We start from the raw sequence: 11,504 nt of genomic DNA, 5'->3' as shown, positions 1-11,504 counted from the left end.
AAGCAGAGTCCAGGTGGAAATTGGCAAAAATGTCCGGGGAAATCTGAAAGTATGGCAACCCATGTCAGCAGTGTCATTTTTGCTTTGCCATTTTTGCTCATTTTTCATTGCAATCTTGCCCCAGAGGTCCCCACCACCACCCCAACTTTTGTATCCAGACTTTTATTTTTTGAAAAATGGAAAACCTAGTACTGAGAGTTGTTAGGCAAAGCCAATTCCCTTCACAGAGCCACAATTCTTAGAATAGTTTAATGGTCAATCCCCATTTCCCCAAAGAACTCTGGGAATTATATCTCTGTGAGGGAAATAGGAATCTCCCTTCAGCTCCCAGACAGAGCAGGGATAGGTATAGGGTGAGAGATTTCTGTGATTGAGCTCACCCCACTCACTCTGTAAAAACTTTGTAGGAGGGGTGGTCTGTATTAAGATCTTTGAAGCCTCTGTTGGCAATTATGAATCTCTTGCCTTGTTCATGTAACTTCGAAACTTGACTCCTGGACCTTGTGCTTCCAACTGAACCTGCACTAGTATGAGCCTAGATAAAAATCTCTTCCTTACATTTCTGTCTCTAATAGTTGCTGTTGTGTTTTGGATAGGTGCCTGGGGGTATGCATGCCACTGGTCCCTCAACTTGCTACTCAGGACTGATCCCTTCTCTTCTAGTTCCTGGCAGGTACATGAGGGTTGTGCTGGATGACTTGGGGCAGCCTAACCTCTAACATGCTGCACACAAAGAGTCATCAATGAGGTGGATCTGATGACTTCCAGGCTGTTGCAAAGCAGCCAAGCAGAGTGGAAGATTTCCATCCACTTTCTCCATGCCGTGCACAATTTTTTACATTCTATCATACCACCTCTTAATAATCACTTTTTTTGGTAAACTAAACAGCCTCAAATACTGCAACTTTATTCATAGGTGAGTTTCTATCCCCTTGATCATTTTGTTTGCCCTTTTCCAACTCTATAATATCCTGTTTGAAGTGACCATACTATCAGCTGCCCCAGGACTCAATCCTGTTTATATTAATTCCCTCAGCTAGCCCTTAATCCACCCACAGTGCTGTTGCCTTGGTCAGACTCCTACACTCTCTGCCTATTGTCCACTACCCCAACCACATTTGCAGGAACACATCCCTCCCATCTTCCCCTCCCCCAGATTTTCACATCCCCCCTGCCCAAAAGGGCAGCAATCTCTTGATGGATTGATCTGTGAAAGGAAAGCAACGCCAGGATTGAATTAAATCAAAACATTCCACTCATACCACCTGAGAGCCTCAGTAGAACAGAGATGCCTGGAGTGCAATCTGGGACGAGAAAGGCTGTGTGGGTTTTTCAGGGCCAAAAGGAGGAAAAGCTCCAAAGAGGCAAATGATGAAGGAAGGCGTTGAGCCAAAGGAGATTGGTGTTGATTGCCTAGAAAGAAAGAATTAATAGCTAGGGATGAAGAAATCTGACAATTTTGGTTCCTCTCATTTTGCCAGTCTTACATTTGATTCTTCACATTTCCATACCAGTTTATGGTTTATTTTTTAAACTCCTGAAAATTCATTGGCATTCGAAATGGAATTTCTCCTGATTTTTTTTGTATGCAGTTCTGCCTTCTTCTTTTTTTAAAAAAGTAACATTCCATAATATAATGCATCTTTGCGTAGTACTTCTATTAATATATGCACACTTTCTACTAGTACATGCATTTTTGTACACATTACTTGGGTGGAGAAGTGCACTGCAAAATTTGAATGGGTTTGAATTTTGAAGAATAACTGTGTTTTGGTTCACATCTTGTGTAAATTAGGAAAGGTTGCCTTTAAATGTCAACTGGATCTCATTCGTCTCTCATGCCTGCTAACAGCAGAGTGTCTTTGGGCATATGCAAAGTATTTCCCTTTAAAACCACTGCAAGAAAATTTTGTCTGGGTGGATGTGTCAGATGCCACCCATGAAGGTGGCTCCTGATTATTGGTGACAAGACTGTGGTCTGCCCTTCCTGCCACAATCTCTTCTTCCTCTTTAGCCCCTCCCTCAAAGTGCTCCCCCTGCCTGATGAGACTCTGTGCTCCACTGAAGTGGCAGAGGAGGGAGATGGCAGATATGCTTCTCCCTCCTATCTAGAGGCACAAGGGGAGAACCTCTCAAGCTGCAGAATCAGAGAGTGCTCTTGTATTTATGCCCTGCTTGCAAGTTCCCCACATACATCTGGTTAGCCACCGTTAGAACAAACAGGTTGCAGGACTAAAAGTTTTCTCCTGCACTCAGAAGCAATTAATGAATGATCACACACCTTCAGGTCCCACAGCCAATATCATGGCACCTGCCAGCGCTGTCCTCGTGCATGTGCAACAACTATGTGCCAGGGTTGAGTCATAGCGTAAGAACGTAAGAATAGCTCTTCTGGATAAGGCCCATTACCCATCTAATCCAGCATCTAGTTCTCACATTTACCAACAAGTTGCCTCTGGGAAAGCCGGCGAGCAAGACCTGAGTACAACAGCACTCTCCCCTCCTGAAGTTTTCAGCAACTGGCATTCAGAAGCATACAGCCTCTTACTGTGAATGCAGGATGTAGACATCATGGCTAGTAGCAACTGATAGCCTTTACTCCCAGTGAACCATTGCCTCTGAAGTTGTAGGCCAGTGTTGGGGAAACATTTCCAACCCAAAGTCCATATTCTCTTCTGGGGAACCTTCTAGGGGGCACATGATAGTAGTGGGTGGGGACATTGGAGTGGAGTAACACTGACAGTAACACTGACAGGCTAGTTTCTACACACATATTTCTCCATCCTCCATCCAGACAAGCAAGAGAACTTATCAAAATTCAAAAACACTTTCCAGACAGGCAAGAAACACTCGGGTTACAAAGTAGGAAGAACCTATTGGCAGTTCCTCAGAATCTTAGAAGGATGGTTGACCTGAGAGAGGACATTCTCTGTGGCAGCCCCTAAGTTGTGGAACTCCCTTCCCACAAAAGTATGCCTGGCACTTTCATTGCACAGCTTCTGGTAAATGCTGCAGATGCACCTCTTTGCCCTGGCTTTTGACACTTGATGTATATATTTTTAGGACCAGTCTTCTTTTTATTATTGTGCTTAAAGTTGTTTTAATATTGTAATCTTGAGTTTTAATGTTGGGACCTAAGGGTGAAGGGTAGATGATGGTGATGGTGATGATGATGAGACTGTGAACTTGTCAGTGGCTCTGCACACCTCATGGAATGTTTTCTCTAATGTGTTAGTCTCTGCAACCTCAGCTTAGGGGGAAGCGAGTCATGGAGTGTTGGAAAACAACATCCTGGAGTCAGCTACGGTGCCTCTACCAATATACAATTGGTGAAAAATTTAGGCCAGGGAAGAGGAGCTGCCTCCAGACATTGCTGGACTCCAGCTCTCATCATCCCTGATTCTTGGCCATGATGGCTGAGGCTGATGGGAACTGGAGTTCAGCAAACATCTGGAGGGCCACAGCTTCCCCATCCCAATGTGGAGCCATGGGTTCTCTTTGGTACTACTCAACCCGTGGAAGGCTGTGCCACACAGCTAAGTCCAACAACTTCACTGTGGGCTTGCCAGTGGCAGTGGTGACAGTGGTGCATGTGTGCATGTTTTCCTCAGAAAGGTTTTCGCATGAGTTGGCAGGGTCTGAGTTGTATTGTTGTTTTCTACAACTAGGTTTTGGGTTTTGCTTTGCTTTTTCTTCTGCTTTTTGATGGCTGTTTTGTTTTGGCTCTGCTGGCTTTTAGCTGAGTTTGGTTATGCTTTCCAGACATGGGACTGTTCTTGGTTTTGGTTTCAAACTGTTGGTTTTATGGGTTTTCGAATCCGTCTGCATTTCCATTTGATGGAACAGGAAAATGTGACATGGATAAATCATGATTCCAGCAGGCCCTGATAAAGGACTCAGCATCTCATTCTGTGTAACATGCTCCCATTTCTTTCACTCCCAGGACCAAACTACATATTACACGTGGAGTTGCATGCCAAACAAAGGTTAGAAAACAAGAGCCTGCTGGGTCAGGCCAAGACCCATCTAGTCCAGTATCTTGTTCTTACAGTTGTCCTCCAGGTGCCCTAATGGGAAGTCCACAAGCAGGACTTGAGCACAAGGGCTTTGACAAACCAGAGGATATCCAGAGGAAGGCAACCAGGTTGGTGGTCTGGAACCAAGTCCTATAAGGAATGGTTTAAAGAGAGGAGAAAAAATGAACCCAAAACACTGAGTTCTTGCATCTGCCCTATAAGAAGTCCTTAGATACAAAGAGATTCTAGAAGGAACCTCAAATGGGTGATGACATTAAAGCTTGGGAACCAGGGAGAACTATAAATGCCTGCTTGGGAGGCACAGGAAGCTACACTTCCTCTGCTCCCTGTTAGTAAATGATATCCTTGCCACTTAGATACGTATTACAGAGAGGACTCTCCTCTGTCACACAAGCATTCCCCACTAATGGTCCTGTTTCAGCCAGAAGGGTGGACCACATGACCTTTGGGTTCCCTCTGTTGCCTCAGTTCTACTCAGTAGTTTCCAAACTACCGTACTTCTGTTATTCCTATGATCACATAAACAGATCTGCAGGCAGCACTATGTTTTGTTTTCTCATCGTTGGCCAGGATTTTCCCCCTGCAGATTTTATATGAAGTCTTACAATGAGACAGTTTGAAATTTCTTTTGTCTATCCTGGGAGGCTAGACATTAAGTCAATGTATTTAGTCTGTGCTGCTTAATCTCCCCTCTAAAGTCAGGCGTGCTGCATTCTTTGTCATCATGGCCAGTTCTTTGTTCAATTAAAAAGTAGAGAAGCTATGCTGAAATAAACATTGCAAAACATATTTCCTACCCCTTGAAGTTGAGTCCATCCTAAACAGCAGTGGCAACTGTTGACTTTCCTGGTCTTCACAATGCTCTGATTGGGTAGATAGGGGGAATGAGAGGCAACTTTATGGTATGAAAGGGTATATGTACAGATGAAATCGATTCATTTGGTTACATCTGCAAAAGGCACTGTAGGATGATGTTTTAAATGGGTATGGCTTTGCTAACCTTCAGATGTATAGATGGAAGGGATTTTTCTCCTCTGAAACATGAGCAATAATCAGAACTAGACAACATAAAGGACAGTCTTGACTGCTGAAACGTTATATAGGATTCGTTGATTGTAAACCATTAGAAAACAAATTCCAAGTCAGTGTATAATCATATGTATTGGGGCTAAAATTTCTCGGAAAATTCTGACCTTTGCTCTGAGAATTTTATTTTTTGGGGAAGAGGATTCCATTTCCCCCTCAAAAAACAAAAAAAAACCTGTTGAAGAATTTCAATGTCACTCCTACTTCAGGAGGCTACTTGTTTAAATATTGCCACCTTCAACTTCTCTGGATAAGGATGGGTTGGGGAATTCTGGGTCCAGTTGGTTGGATCAGAGCTTAGTCACACTTAGTGAACCCATTGAAGTAAATGGAATTAATTTAAGCCCCATTGACTGCGGTGAGTTTACTCTAATTATCTGGATCCAACCCAATATGTGTAATATTGTTGATGGAAGCAAGAGGTTTGGCCCAAATCTATCCATTTCTCATCTTAGCCCCTTGTTTCTGTTACACACACACACACACACACACACACACACACACACACACACACAGAGCCAGCATGAACTAACAATAGAGTTTCATTCACCATTAACAAACGGAAGCTTTCTCAGAAGAGAATTATTCTAGAATATTTTAGCCCTCTCCCCAACATTTGGAAAATTCATCTCCCTTCCCAGAGAACATAAAGGTAAATGTAAAGGGACCCCTGACTATTAGATCCAGCCATGACCGACTCTGGGATTGTGGTGCTCATCTCGCCTTATTGGTCAAGGGAGCTGGCGTTTGTCCGCAGACATGTGGCCATGTGGCCGACTAAGCCGCTTCTGGTGAACCAGAGCAGCGCATGGAAACGCCGTTTACCTTCCCGCTTGAGCGGTACCTATTTATCTACTTGCACCTTGATGTGCTTTCGAACTGCTAGGTTGTCAGGAGCAGGGACTGAGCAACAGGAGCTCACCCAATCACGGGGATTTGAACCACTGACCTGTTGTGGGGATTTGAACTGCTGCTCCCCCCCCCCCTTCCACTGGGATAATCAGCAGAGGACTAGGAAACAGATATTATAGACAAGGAGAGGGTCAGGGATATGAAAGCAGGTTGGATCTTGGCAAAATGGTGGTCTGTGCAATATGGCCAAAAGTTGACTTTGCTGCCCTAAGCAGCCCTTGCACTGCCTTCCCAAAGCTGTGGAAGGGATGTGCTGAGCTTAAGGAAGGAGGTGTGAGGGCTCTGGCAGGTCCTAGAGCCTTCCCAGCTCCTTTCCAAAGATGGGCAAGCACTAACCAGGCTTGGGGGAGGAGCAGACCTTGCCAGAGCCCTCATGACTTCTTTCCAAAGCAAGTGCTTACTGGGCTTTTTGGGAAGGAGGTGAAAATTTGCCCCCTCAGCTCAATGCGCTGTGTGGAGGAACTGGTTGTGCTGCCCTAAATCTGCCTCTGATAAAAGGATTTGCGGAACTAAGAAGGTCATTTGCCCGTGCACAGAGGAGGCTACATGAGGGTGGTTCAGAGGAGACCTCCTCCAAACCTGCAGTCAGAAATAGGTATGGGGGAGAAAATTGGTTCTCTTTTTATTTAAAGGTAAACCTACCAACTTCAGATTTCCTGAAACATTATGAGCATTGAAACAAAGTCACCCTCCAAAATTCACACTTCTCTGAATTTTGCAATGCAGTTATTCCCTCCCCCACCCCCCCAGTAATGTGTATAAATTCATAAACTGTGCAAAGGAATGCATATGCTTGTGAAAATACCATACAAAAATGCATTATATGGGGTAACTGCTTTATAGATGACCTGGATGATGGAATCAAGGAGACTCTCATCAAATCTACAGATGACGTCAAATTGGGAGGCGCAGCTAATGCTATAGAAGACAAAATCAGGATTCAAGATGACCTTAAAAAATTAGAAACCTGGGCTCAAACTAACAAAATGATTTTCAATAGGGACAAAGGTAAGGTTGGAGGGCATCTGTCATCAATGCTTTAGTTGAGATTTCTGCATTGTAGGAGGCTGGACTAAATGACCCTTAGGGTCCTTTCCAACACTACAGTTCTATGATTCTATTAGTAACACCTTAAAGACCAACTAAGTTAGTTCTTGGTATGAGCTTTCGTGTGCATGCACACGAAAGCTCATACCAAGAACTAACTTAGTTGGTCTTTAAGGTGCTACTGGAAGGAATTTTTTTGTTTTGACTATGGCAGACCAACACGGCTACCTATCTGTAAATGATTCTATTAGTCTACCAAGGAATTTAGGGTGCCAATCTTCTTATTCATACTCAGGGTAGAACCACTGAAATTAATGGACATGACTAACTTAGGTTTCTTAATTTCAGTGAGTTTCCTCTGAAAAAAAACTTCATTGGATACAACCCATATTTTCACACCCCTCAATGCTACTAATATTGCATTGTTCCCTGTTATCAGGGTTTTGGACTCCAACTCCCTTCACCCTCATCCAGAACTGAATACCATTTGCTGAAGAGCAACAATGGACTATTGCCTCCATGCCTTGCTTGTGAGTTTCCCAGGGGCACCTGGTTGGCCACAGTTGGAACACTAGATGGACCTTAGGTCTGATCTAGCAGGATTCTTCTTGTAACCTTAAAGTTGGGCTGAATGGAGGACTTTGTGAACCAAGAGGGGAGATATGACAGGAAGGAAGACCAGTAAGGGAAGGTTTTATCAAGCTATATAAGAGGTAGTCAGAGTGTATAGAGCAGGCATAGGCAAACTCGGCCCTCCAGATGCTTTGGGGCTACAACTCCCATCATCCCTAGCTAACAGGACCAGTGGTCAGGGATGATGGGAGTTGTAGTCCCAAAGCATCTGGAGGACTGAGTTTGCCTATGCCAGGTATAAAGGAAAAAAGGAATGGTCAACAAGGCAGGAGTGCCCCCAAACTTACAAGTCTGGGCAAAATAGGAAAAACTCTGACACCATCAGTTAATCCAGTAACCAATCTTATCCTGTTTAACTTTGTGGTCACTTTCAACAAACACAATTTACAATTACTTTTCTTTTTTTTTAATTAATCAGTTGTTGTTACAATTATGTGCCATGTTTTACTCTTCTCAGTATTAGAAAAAGTTATCCATATTTACGATGAAAAAGCAGCCAGGATCAGTAGGGTACAGGAAAGCACATTCATTCATGGGACAGACTCCAACCTAGCAATAAGAAAACAAGCAAACACCTGAAACATAATAGCTGCACCCGTTTAAATTTCTGCTTAGTTTAGCAGATTTGGATGGTGTTTTGAACACCGTTGCAATAGGCAATAAGGGCCCCTTTACAATAGGTTGATGTTTCTGTTATGCAGGTTAATAAAACAGGGCATTCATTTGACTTTTCCAAAGATACACCCCACACACTCATTTAATCCAAAGGTAGGCTATTGAACAGGAGTGTTTCATTAATGAATGGGTATTTTTCTGGACACTCTGGCCCAGGGATGGGGAGCCTGCAATATGTTGTTAGATTCCTACCAGCTCCAACAAGCAAGGCTGGGGGTGGGGGGTGGGAATTGCAGTCCATCAACATCTGGAGGGCAACTTTCATCAGCTCCAGCATACATGGCCAATGACAAGGGATGATGGGAGTTGTAATTCAGCAACATCCAAAAGGCCAAGGATTTCCTACACATAAGCTGATGTTAATATTTGCATAGCATCCAAAATCTTACAAAGCAAAAGAGGCACATTCTTGATTACTACATTGCCAAGCTATTACACATTCTGTCCCCACAGCTCATAAGAACAACAGACCTTTCTAATCCAATCTCCTGTTTCACAGAATTGCCAAGCAATGCCTCTGAACCAGAGGCTGTTTATAGCCATCATAAAGTAGCCTCTGCTCCATTGCCTTCTGAAGCACAGAAATTATGTGGGTAGGGGATATGGAAATGAATGAGAAATTTTGTAGTGGCATTTTAAGATAATAGAACATCTAGCATGCACAAAATGTACCTGCCTCTTACCTATTGGCAGGTTATGACATATAAAGAAGAGGATGATGATTAATTGCATTTATATCCAAACATTTTCTCCCACATCTCATTTAAGCCACACAATAACCCTATGAGGTTATTTAGGATGGGAGGCAATGACTGGCCCATGCTCACCCTGAGGGCTTCATGGCTGAGTGGGGAGTCAAATCCAGGTTTCCTAAGTCCTAGCCGAACACCCTAGACAAACTGGCTTAGAACCACAATATTTTCTGGAATGCCTCTCCTAATATGAACCTAACTGGACCCTTAGATAGTCCTCTAAGACTTTTCTACAAGTCTGAGAGAGGTGGTAACATGGGAAAGAGGGTCTTTTCAGTTGTGGATCCCAGTTTGTAGAAATCTCACCCCGGCAAGATCCACCTGACACCTTCATTGACATATTTTTGGGACCAGGTAAATACTTGTATTTTTTCCAGGACTTTTGATAAACTGAGACGGTCTTGTTCCGTTATTACTGGGACTTTTCTCTCTCTTTGCTGTATAATGTACAGTGGTACCTCGGCTTAAGAACTTAATTCGTTCCAGAGGTCTGTTCTTAACCTGAAACTGTTCTTAACCTGAGGTACCACTTTGGCTAATGGGGCTTCCCACTGCCGCCATGCCGCCACCATGCGATTTCTGTGCTCCTCCTGAAGCAAAGTTCTTAACCCGAGCTACTATTTCTGGGTTAGCGGAGTCTGTAACCTGAAGCGTCTGTAACTGAAGCGTCTGTAATCTGAGGTACCACTGTATTTGTAGCTATGTTTTCTAATGTGTTGTGGATCAGAGAATCATAGAATGAGTTGCAAGGGAACCCAAGGGTCATCTAGTCCAACCCTTTGCAATGCAGGAATCTCAACTAAAGCATCCATGACAGATAATAATAATAATAATAATAATAATAATAATAATAATAATAATTTTATTAATACCCTGCCCTCCCCAGCCAGAGCCAGGCTCAGGACGGCTAATACCAGTAAAATTGCAATGCAAACATAATAGGGGGGGGGGACGACACCAATATAAAATACAGGTTAAAATGCAGTTTAAAATGCAGCCTCATTTTAAAAGTAGCCCATAGATCAAAACCACAAGGGGAGGGAAACATAAGGGTCAGACTGAGTCCAAACCAAAGGCCAGGCAGAAGAGCTCTGTCTTGCAGGCCCTGTGGAAAGTTGTCAAGTCCCACAGGGCCCTAGTCCCTTGTGACAGAGTATTCCACCAAATGCCTAAAAGGCTCTGGCCCTAGTTGAGACCAATACAACCTCCTTGAGGCTCAGGACCGCCAAAGTGTTGTCATTTGTGGACCTTAAGGTCCTCTGCGGGGCATACCAGGAGAGGTAGTCCCGTAGGTACGTGGGCTTTAAAGGTCAAAACCACCTTAAACCTGACCCTGAACTCCACTGGGAGCCAGTGCAGTTGGCCATCCAACTTCTGCTTAAGATTTCCAATGAAGGAGTCAACTACCTTCTGAGGGAGTCTGTTTTACCGTTGAACAGCTCCTACTGTCAGAAGGTTTTTCCTGATGTCTAGTTGGAATCTTCTTTCTTGCAACTTGAATCAATTAGTTTGGGCCCTACCCTCTGGAGCAGGAGAAAACAAGCTTGTTCCCTCTTCCATGTGACAGCCCTTAAGAAATTTGAAGGTGGCTATCATATCTCCTCTCAGCCTCCTCTTTTCCAGGCTAAGCATACGCAGCTCATTCAACTGTTCCTCATAAGGCTTGGTTTCCAGACCATTGATCTTCCTGATTGCCTGCCTCTGCATAGGCTCCAGTTGTCAATATTCTTCTTAAATTGTGGTGCCCAGAACTGGACACAGTATTCCAGGTGTGGTCTAACTAAGGCAGAATACTTCATTTTACTGCATTTGAATTCTGGTGCTGGAGGAGACTCTTGAAAGTCCCATGGACTGCAAGAAGATCAAACCTCTCCATTCTGAAGGAAATCAGCCCTGAGTGCTCACTGGAAGGACAGATTCTGAAGCTGAGGCTCCAATACTTTGGCCACATCATGAGAAGAGAAGACTCCCTGGAAAAGACCCTGATGCTGTCAAAGATGGAGGGCACAAAGAGAAGGGGACAGCAGAGGACGAGATGGTTGGACAGTGTTCTCGAAGTTACTAGCATGAGTTTGACCAAACTGCAGGAGGCAGTGGAAGACAGAAGTGCCTGGCGTGCTCTGGTCCATGGGGTCACGAAGAGTCGGACACGACTAAACAACAACAATTACTTCATTTGATCTGGACACTAGACTTCTGTTGATTCAGCCTAGAATAGCACTGGCTTTTTTGCTGCTGCATCAGCCTGTTGACTCACGTTAAGCTTGTGGTCTGCCATGACCCCTAGATCCTTTTCACAAGCACTGCTAGTAAGCCAGGTGTCCCCTACCTTATATTTGTGCATATGGTTCTTTCTGCCTAA

This window comes from Podarcis gaigeae (assembly GCF_964106915.1).
Source record: "Podarcis gaigeae genome assembly, chromosome: Z".
In the NCBI taxonomy this organism is placed as follows: Eukaryota; Metazoa; Chordata; class Lepidosauria; order Squamata; family Lacertidae; genus Podarcis; species Podarcis gaigeae.
The sequence above is the reverse complement of the archived record's forward strand: the minus strand, read 5'-3'. Positions refer to the sequence as shown.